Genomic DNA, 8,964 nt, shown 5'->3' with positions numbered 1-8,964 from the left:
TTTATGTAAGACGAGAACAAGAGACAGTGAAGTGGTTTAATGGCTCAGTTTCTGCAGATCAGTGAGAACTGGAAGAGTCGTGGTGGTTGACTCTCACCCTATTGGCTAAAGAGTGGCTGGGTCAGGGGAAGTTTTCTGGTCCTAACATAAGGCCATGATCCACCTATGAAATGCTCCTGGCTTCAGTTTCCTTATTTGAAAATTAAGCATAAAGTATCGTTTTGTGAACACATAAGTAATATAGACTGATTTCTGAATATTTGGAAAACACAGACAAACATAAAAGTAAAAGTAGTCTATAATCTTATCACCCACAGAAAACCATTATTAACATTTTGACATATTTCTCTTTAGAAAGAGGAAAAGAGAAAGGCAGGAAAACACACATATATACAAATTAGGAATGGGCTATAACCAGATGTACAGATGAAATCAACAAGTAGGAGAATACTTATTATTACTTTAAAAAATAAATTACAAGATATAAATGATTTTGGGAAAAGTATAAATTACCACAACAGCAGGAAACACGAATATATCTATAATTATGAACAAAAAACCCTGAAATCATTTGCAGAAATTTTCTTCCATGAGGTAGATATCATTGTAATTCCCCTTTTACAGAATGGGGAAACTTGAAAAGCTACATATCAAGTCATTGGCAGAGGTAGGACTTGTCAGTCATTTTCATGATCATAATCACCATTCTCTAAGTAGATCTGGCCTCCAACAAGAATAAGCTCATATGACAATAGGGAAGTCATTTAATAATCAGTAACCCAGGACCTACTATGTGCTAGGTGCTCTTCTGGGTACAAAAAATACAATGGTGGGCTGGGCGTGGTGGCTCACACCTGTAATCCCAGCACTTTGGGAGGCCGTGGCGGGTGGATCACGAAGTCAGGAGTTCGAGACCAGCCTGACCAACATGGTGAAACCCCGTCTCTACTAAAAATACAAAAATTAGCCAGGCATAGTGGCACACACCTGTAATGCCAGCTACTCAGGAGGCTGAGGCAGGAGAATTGCTTGAACCCGGGAGGCAGAGGTTGCAGTGAGCCGAGATCACACCACTGCACTCCAGCCTGGGTGACAGAGCAAGATTCTGTCTCAAAAAAAAGAAAAGAGAAAAAAAAAAGAAAGAAAAGAAAAGAAAAGAAATGCAGTGGTGAATAAGGTATAGTTCCTGTGTTCAAGGAGCTTCTAATTGAGTCAAGACAAATAATTCTACAAACTATACAGCAACATGTGAATGGTTATAACAGGTAGAAACAAGTGTTGTCAGAATCCAGAGGAAGAAGTGATGCCATGGGTGACAGGGAAGGGTTCATACTGAAGGTACGATTTGGGCCAGCTCTCGAAGGGCAGGTGGGGAAGAGAGAGAAAGGCATTCCATGCAGAGAGGAAGCAGCATGTGTGAAAGCCACATGCCATAGATAATCTATACGTTCATTGACTTCTTCACTACTTCTCTCTTTAAGAACAGTGCAAGGGGACATTACGCTGCATTTGACCAAAGGCAGTCATTCTTGGCAGCGTCCTTTCCTTCTTCCATCATGACAAAACTGCTGTTAGGTCACATTAAAATAGTAGCAGTCTTTGGCAGAAACCTACTGTATGCTTCCTTAATGAGTTGTCAGAGGTTCTGCAGTGCCATTTGTCTTCTAAGCTAGTTTTTATGAAGGCTGTCAGTAAAGGGTAAAGATGGGGATACGCAATATATTCACCAGTCAGCGGGGGGCTGAGAATCTGTTCATTCAGAATCAGCAGGGGACCGTGGGAAAATGTCTATTCTTTAAGCATGCCTCTGAAGGACTACCATTCAAAAGACGGGGTGAGGTTTGTAAGAAGCTAAGAAAGTCTTCCTCTAATTTAAACTCCCAGGAGTCTCTGCAGGCCCTCTGTCTGCTTACAGACAGGGAATGAAATAAAGCCTAGCAGACCTTCTACCACCAGAATGATCTTAATTTTGACCACTCACCAAAACATAATTCAGAGATCAACAGATGAATCTGATACTATCCAGAAGGTCATGTGTATGGGTAATTAAGTTGACAGTCACAGATCTCAAAATAATTCCCACTCAGGCTGCAACATAGGAATTTCACTGTCTCACTTCGAGGCTATGAACTATATGTAGCATTAAGAATTGAGGTGTTTGTTTTGTTTTGTTTTGTTGTTTGTTTTTTCCTGAAGTTCTTACAGTTTGGGTTAGAAGAGCTAAGGAGTAAAGTTTGGAGGCAGACAGATCCTGGCTCTGTGACTTGTTCTCTGTGAAAACTTGAGCAAGTTACTTAGGAATTCTAGCTAATAATACCTGTTTCATAGAGTGGCTGTAAGGATTAAATGAGATAATGAATGTAAAGCATTGGCACAGAAGTGCTTAATAAATGGCAATCATCATGATGAATATTATTTTTCTGTATATCCAAGAGCAGTCTAGACTTTCTCTAAAACAGAATATGTACCTATAGGGAGATGAAAACTTTTATTAAATATAAATAATTATGGATAAATGAATAAGTAAAATATTTTATACCAGCATATTTTGTCTTCTGTACTATCCATAATCATCTAGCCTACTTTCTATAATCAGGTCATCAGGCAGAAAGCTGAACCAGTTTTCATTTATCTTCTTAGTCTATCACACTTCTACTTGCTCTACTCTACTTTGAAATCAAGTATAAGTATTAGCATGCTTGCAAAATCTCACTTTACAGTGTATGGTTTTAAAATAATTATATTGCACCATCTCACGTCCTCAACATGTGTGGGAAACTGCTGAAAGCTTTACCTACAAAAAGACTTCATTGTTACTTAAACTGAAAAGCTAGCCTGCCCTTTATTTTGACTATTTGTATAAACTACTTGTATAATTGAAAGCATAGTCACAAATCAAAGGATATTCTTTATTTTAATCTTCATTCTTTTCAGTTATTAATTTAAACTATAAGAAAATAATACCATCTTGGTCAGGCACAGTGACTCACGCCTGTAATCCCAGCACTTTGGGAGGCCAAGATGGGTGGAACACTTGAGGTCAGGAGTTTAAGACCAAACTGGCCAACATGGTGAAACCCTGTCTCAACTAAAAATACAAAAATTAGCCAGGCATGGTGGTGCGCGCCTGTAATCCAGCTACTAGAGAGGCTGAGGCACGAGAATCACTAGAACCCAGGAGGTGGAGGTTGCAGTGAGCCGAGACCACACCTCTGCACTCCAGCCTGGGTGACAGAGCAAGACTCTGTCAAAAAGAGAGAGAGAGAAAGAGAGGAAGGAAGGAAGGAAGGAAGGAAGGAAGGAAGGAAGGAAGGAAGGAAGGAAGGAAGGAAGGAAGGAAGGAAGGAAAATAAATAATACTATCTTAAAGTTGGAAAGATCCCTAAGACTATCTCTCAATCCCTGAATTTGACTAATGCAAAACTAAGGCCTGATTAGGTCAAGGGACTTATGCAAATATCAGTGGAACCAAGTTTAATATTTTAAAATTTTTGTCTTCTGTATTGCAGCAGCTATACCTAATATATCCGGATAATTGCTAGAAATAAATAATGGAAGTAATTTTGCATGGAATAAACCTGACTTTTTCTATCTTAATTGGTATTCATATCTAAGGACAAATATCAGCTATTTGGAACATGGTGAATAACGTTATGAATAACGTTAAGTGCCTCATTTCTTAAGATAATAATGGATCACATTATTTCTATGATGCATGGAAAAATGTTCTCTAGTACCTTAAAAGCTAAAGTACTACTCAGGAATCTTCATTTTAGGCATTGGATAGAATTGGATGCAGAATCATATCTGGCTTTGGGAAATTTCATGTTACCTTGCATGCAATTAATACATCCCTCAAATATTTGCCTATATTGTCTTGTTCACTGTAACTACAGCATATATTGGTACAACAAGATGAAAGAAAATAATAATTCTTAACAGAAGATACTCTTTCTGTATGAGAATAACACAGAATTGCTATTTTTCTGCAAGTCAGTTGATGCCACTCTATAAAACATGCAGTAATTATGATAAACTTCTTAACCTTATACTTCAGCAATTTTTTAGCCATACACATTCAGTCATGCATGTAAAGCTGTCATTTCCAATCTAGACTATTTCTGATTAGTCTTAGGTCTTCTGCAGCAATGCCAATCAGAGTAATTATGTTATCACTGTTCTGACAATTAAATGCTCTATTTGTTTACTACTGAAAGCACAATTGATCTGGTACATAGTTAAGTTACAAATAGTTCTGTGTCTGATATTAATGAATGCCCATAATGCATTTTTCCCAAGTTATTTCTTCAAAGTTAAAATGGCACAACTTACAATAGAAATTCTTCCCCTTAAAATCAATGGTTCTCAACTATGGATAACTTCGCCTCCCAGGGGACATTTGGCAATGTCCAGAGACATTTTTGATTTTCAGGACGGGGTGGGGGTGGGAGAGGGTGGAGATGCTGTTGGCATCTAATGAGTAGAGGCCAAGGATGCTGCTAAATACCCTACAGTGTACAGGACAGATCCTAACACCACTCCAACAAGAATTATTCAGTCCAAAATGTCAATAGTTAAAAAGTTCTAGAGGCAGATAGTGGTGATGGTTGCACAATAATGTCACTACTTAATGTTACTGAACTGTATACTTAAAATGATTAAAATGGTAAGTTTTACATTATGTATATTTTTACCACAATAAAAATAAATAAATAGTGCTGAGATTGTGAGCTTTAAACCATTGAGAGTCCTTGTGTAATGAAAGTATTTCAGTACTGCTAGGGAAACCAAAAGGTACTCTGTACCTGGTAAAATGCCATTCACAAAGCAAACAACCTTACTTTTTTCTTGTAAATCACATTTTGTTTTCCTTGATTGGCTTCCAAATTTCTTTCAGGCACTAGTCAATGATCCTAAACAATAGTTTCCTTCCCTGAATGCATACATAAATGAAAACAAAAACTATAATTAGGGTCTTTTTTTTTTTTGGCTTAAGCTAACTTAGATTTCTGTTATATGCAACCAAAACTCTTGACAAGTAGGATGAAGCAGCAAAGAAACGTGGACAAACAAATTTTGTTTCACAGAAAATAAGAAAACTTAAAAGTCACATGGGTTGCATGGAAAGGAAAGAAGAACAAAACAATAAGAAGCAACGTGCTGCTAACAAGAGCATGAAGAGAGCAGGAAAGATACTGTATTAGTCAGGGTTCTCTCGAGGGACAGAACTAATAGGATAGATGTACATATAAAGAGGAGTTTATTAAGAAGTATTAACTCACACAATCACAAGGTGAGGTCCCACAATAGGCTGTCTGCAAACTGAGAAGCAAGGAAGCCAGTCCAAGTCCCAAAGCTGAAGACAATGTTCAAGGAGAGCAAGCATCCAGCATGGGAGAAAGATGCAGGCTGGAGGACTAAGCCAGTTCTAGTCTTTCCATGTTTTTCTGTCTGCTTTTATTCTGGCTGTGCTGACAGCTGATAGATGGAGCCCACCCAGATTGAGGGTGGGTCTGCCTTTCCCCGTCTAATAACTCAAATTTAATCTCCTATGGCAACACTCTCGCAGACACACCCAGGAACAATACTTTGCATCCTTCAATCCAATCGAGTTGACACTCAATATTAACCATCACAGATGTGTTCACTTTTTCTGGTTTTAGTCACAAAGAAAGATGCAAGTGCACACTCAACAATGTTCCACGAATAAGATCTATCTAGTGCTACCTCATCCTAAGCTTCTTCAGATCCACCATCTCCCTACTTTATAATAATCCCACTTGTGTCCACAGTTAGAGCCAGCAATAATTAGTCACTTCACTGAAGTCGTTTAACTTCCTGTTTTTATCAGTAACTTTTCTTCCCCAGTTTAGTCAATGGTAATTAAAATACTTCTACTGGAACCGCACGTATGATTAATAACTCTTACTGAAGCTGAATTAGAGCATATCAGTCAAACCATCACCCTTCAAAAGTTTGGATATAATACAAATGAAAATGAAGCTCTAAAATTGGAATGCAATGACTAAAATCAACAGTTCCTTCTCACTTATAGCCACATCATAAAAATAAGTATTTTGCACAACTTCTACTAAAACTACCTTTTCTTGGTTCTGTAATGACAAACTGAAAAAAAAAGGAGGTTGTCAATCTGTCAAAACAAGAGTTTTTAGTCATCTGTGTAGAAAAATCCTTGTCACAACACTGTAAGAATTTTAATACACAAAAGAGATAGGGAGAAGAATATATAGTAAAATATTTTAATGACATCAGGTGTAGAAAAATTTAAAGAAAACAAAAAGTAGAAACTATAAAAGAAAATTAAGGCATCAGAAACATTAAAATTAAAACTTTCTGTATGGCAGAGACCCTACTGCCTTAGTCTGGGACACTGTTTCTCAGAAGCACACAAGCAGCATCTGGAGAGCTTTGAAAAGTACTAATCCTAGGTTATACCTCCCAAAATCCTGATTTTAAGTGGTTGAAGGTACAGCCAAGGTACTTAGAGTTTTAAAAGCTCCCCAAGTGAGTCTAATGTACAGCCGATGTTGAGAACCATTAGTCTAGGAAAAGAAAGTTATAATAATCTACAAAGTATTTTTTATCCAGAATTATAAAGTCTTATAGGTCAATGAGAAAAATTCAAAGAACTCAATATAAAAATGAGCAAGATTTGAATACGCAATCAACTGAAGAGAAAACTCAGACCAATAAACAAACAAAACAATACTCAATTTTCTAGTAGTCAGGAAAATCAAAAAATCCAAATTAAAACAAGATACCAATTCACACTAAGCAGACTGGCAAAATTAAAACGTCTGTAAGTACCAAAGACTGGTAAGGGTATCAAGCAACAAGAACTCTCAAAGGTGCTGGTGGGGGTATAAACTGGTATAAACTGGTGCAACCCTATGACAGTTAATTTCTTTTTTTCCTTTTTTTTTTTTTTTTTTGAGATGGAGTCTCGCTCTGTCACCCAGGCAGGAGTGCAGTGGCACAATCTCGGCTCACTGCAACCCTTGCCTCCCAGGTTCAAGTGATTCTCCTGCCTCAGCCTCCCGAGTAGCTGGGATTATAGGTGCCCACCACTACACCTGGCTAATTTTTGGAATTTTGGTAGAGATGAGTTTCTGCCATGTCGGCCAGGCTGGTCTCAAACTCCTGACCTCAAGAGATCCACTTGCCTCAGACTCCCAAAATGCTGGGATTACAGGTATGAGCCATTATGCCCGGCAATTATAGGTAATTTTATGTGTCGGCTTGGTTAAGCTGAGATGCCCAGTTGTTCGGTCAAATATGAGTCTAAACGTTGTTGCAAATGTACTTTTTTAGATGTGATTAACATTTAAATCAATGGACATTGAGAAAAGTCGATTACCCTCCATAATGTGGGTGGGCCTCTTCCAATCAGTTGAGGGGCTTATGAGCAAAGACTCAAGAAAGAATAATTTTTCTCAAGAATCCAACATCGAAGCTCTGCCTGAGTTTCCCATTTGCTGGACCACCTTGCAGGTTTCAAACTCAAGACTACAACAGCAACTCTTACCTGAATCTCCAGCCTGCTGACCCACCCCACCACACCCACAATCATGTGAGCCAATTCTATAAAATAATCTATATCAATATCCATATTTACATCTATAGACATATTCATACCCATGTCTATATATCTCTATCCTCTTGATTCTGTTTCTCTGGAGAACCCTGATTAATATAAACTAACTTTAAAGAACAATTCAGCAATATCTAGAAAAGTTGAAGATGGGTATAGTCAATTTCAACTCCAGGTATATAGCCTGTAGTCCTTCTCAAAGGGACAGTTGGGAAATGGGATGTGGATGTGGGACTTCTATATCTTTTTTGTAATTTGGGGGTAAGGGGGCAAAGCAAATATGGCAAAACATTACAGCGTTTTAAAACAGGGATGGAGTATGTTTTACATTGTCATACTATTTTTGGCATTTTTGTGCAGTTTGGAATACTCCATAATTTAAATGAAAGCTATTTAAAAGCAACTTGTGTTAAACATGGTGTTGATGGAAGTGGCCCCAACCAGTAAGCCAAACCCATGTAATCAAGGTCAAAGTGACAGAGAGCATACCCAGCATAGGGCAGGGATGGAAGAGGAATGTATTGCAGTGGAAAGCAAGTAACACTCAAGAGAGCCCAAAGGCTTCTCAAAGTCCCTTAATGAACAAAAATTTCCTTTGACTTCTAAGATGGTTAGCTCATCATTAACTATCCAGGGGAAGAATAGAAATCTGGCAGACATGATACCTTCAGAACATCACTGATGACACTAACCTTCATGATTAAGGCAATGGCTTCCAGGTTTCTCCACTGTCAAGTTACTGTCTTCCTCTTTTCCTGGGAAAGATTTTAAATATGATCATATTTAAAAATAATTTATTGAAAATAATTAAATAAATGAATGTGCTATCCAATCAGAAGGACACTTGGATTTAAAAATAATTTATTGAAAATAATTAAATAAATGAACTTGTTATCCAATCAGAAGAACACTTGGATGATTATTGCATTGCAGTGGGTTTTATCAGAAGTTGAAAGAAGATGGCACCCAGCAAGAAAAACTATACAAGGAATGGAGTGGGATGAAGGTAGAAAAAAATAAGCAAACAATGTTGTCCATTTCTCTTCTGTTCATTGCTTTTCTACTCCCCTTCCTTTCTTGGTCTTGAAAGTCTTTTTTTCTTCCTCTTGTTAACTGGCTCCTGCTAGGTCCAGGTAGGAAGGAACCATGTCTCCATTTGTTAATCATTATATTCCCAGAGCTTATAATAAGTCAGTGATAAATGGATACTTACTGAAGAATGGGAAAGAAAGAGGAGAGAAGTGATAGAAAGGGAAAGAAGAAACAGTAAGATAAAAGATGGGAGAAAGGAAGGAACTTACTGATCATACCAGATTATTAATGTATTTCTTAACATTTATTTTATTTATGTT

The 8,964-nt window shown here is 37.6% G+C and overlaps 1 long non-coding RNA gene across 3 annotated transcripts in view; it reads right to left on the bottom strand.

Moving 5' to 3' along the window:
* The window catches only part of LOC105483666 (uncharacterized), a 64,179-nt gene that overhangs the window by 28,931 nt on the left and 26,284 nt on the right, over positions 1-8,964 (bottom strand). For all 3 annotated transcript variants that reach the window (XR_011608951.1, XR_988471.2, XR_988470.2), the window contains one exon: positions 8,305-8,367. This is a non-coding gene — a long non-coding RNA (uncharacterized lncRNA). The remainder of the gene's footprint in view (positions 1-8,304; positions 8,368-8,964) is intronic.

The sequence above is a fragment of the Macaca nemestrina genome, chromosome 10, assembly GCF_043159975.1.
Source record: "Macaca nemestrina isolate mMacNem1 chromosome 10, mMacNem.hap1, whole genome shotgun sequence".
Lineage (NCBI taxonomy): Eukaryota > Metazoa > Chordata > Mammalia > Primates > Cercopithecidae > Macaca > Macaca nemestrina.
The sequence above is the reverse complement of the archived record's forward strand: the minus strand, read 5'-3'. Positions and strand labels throughout refer to the sequence as shown.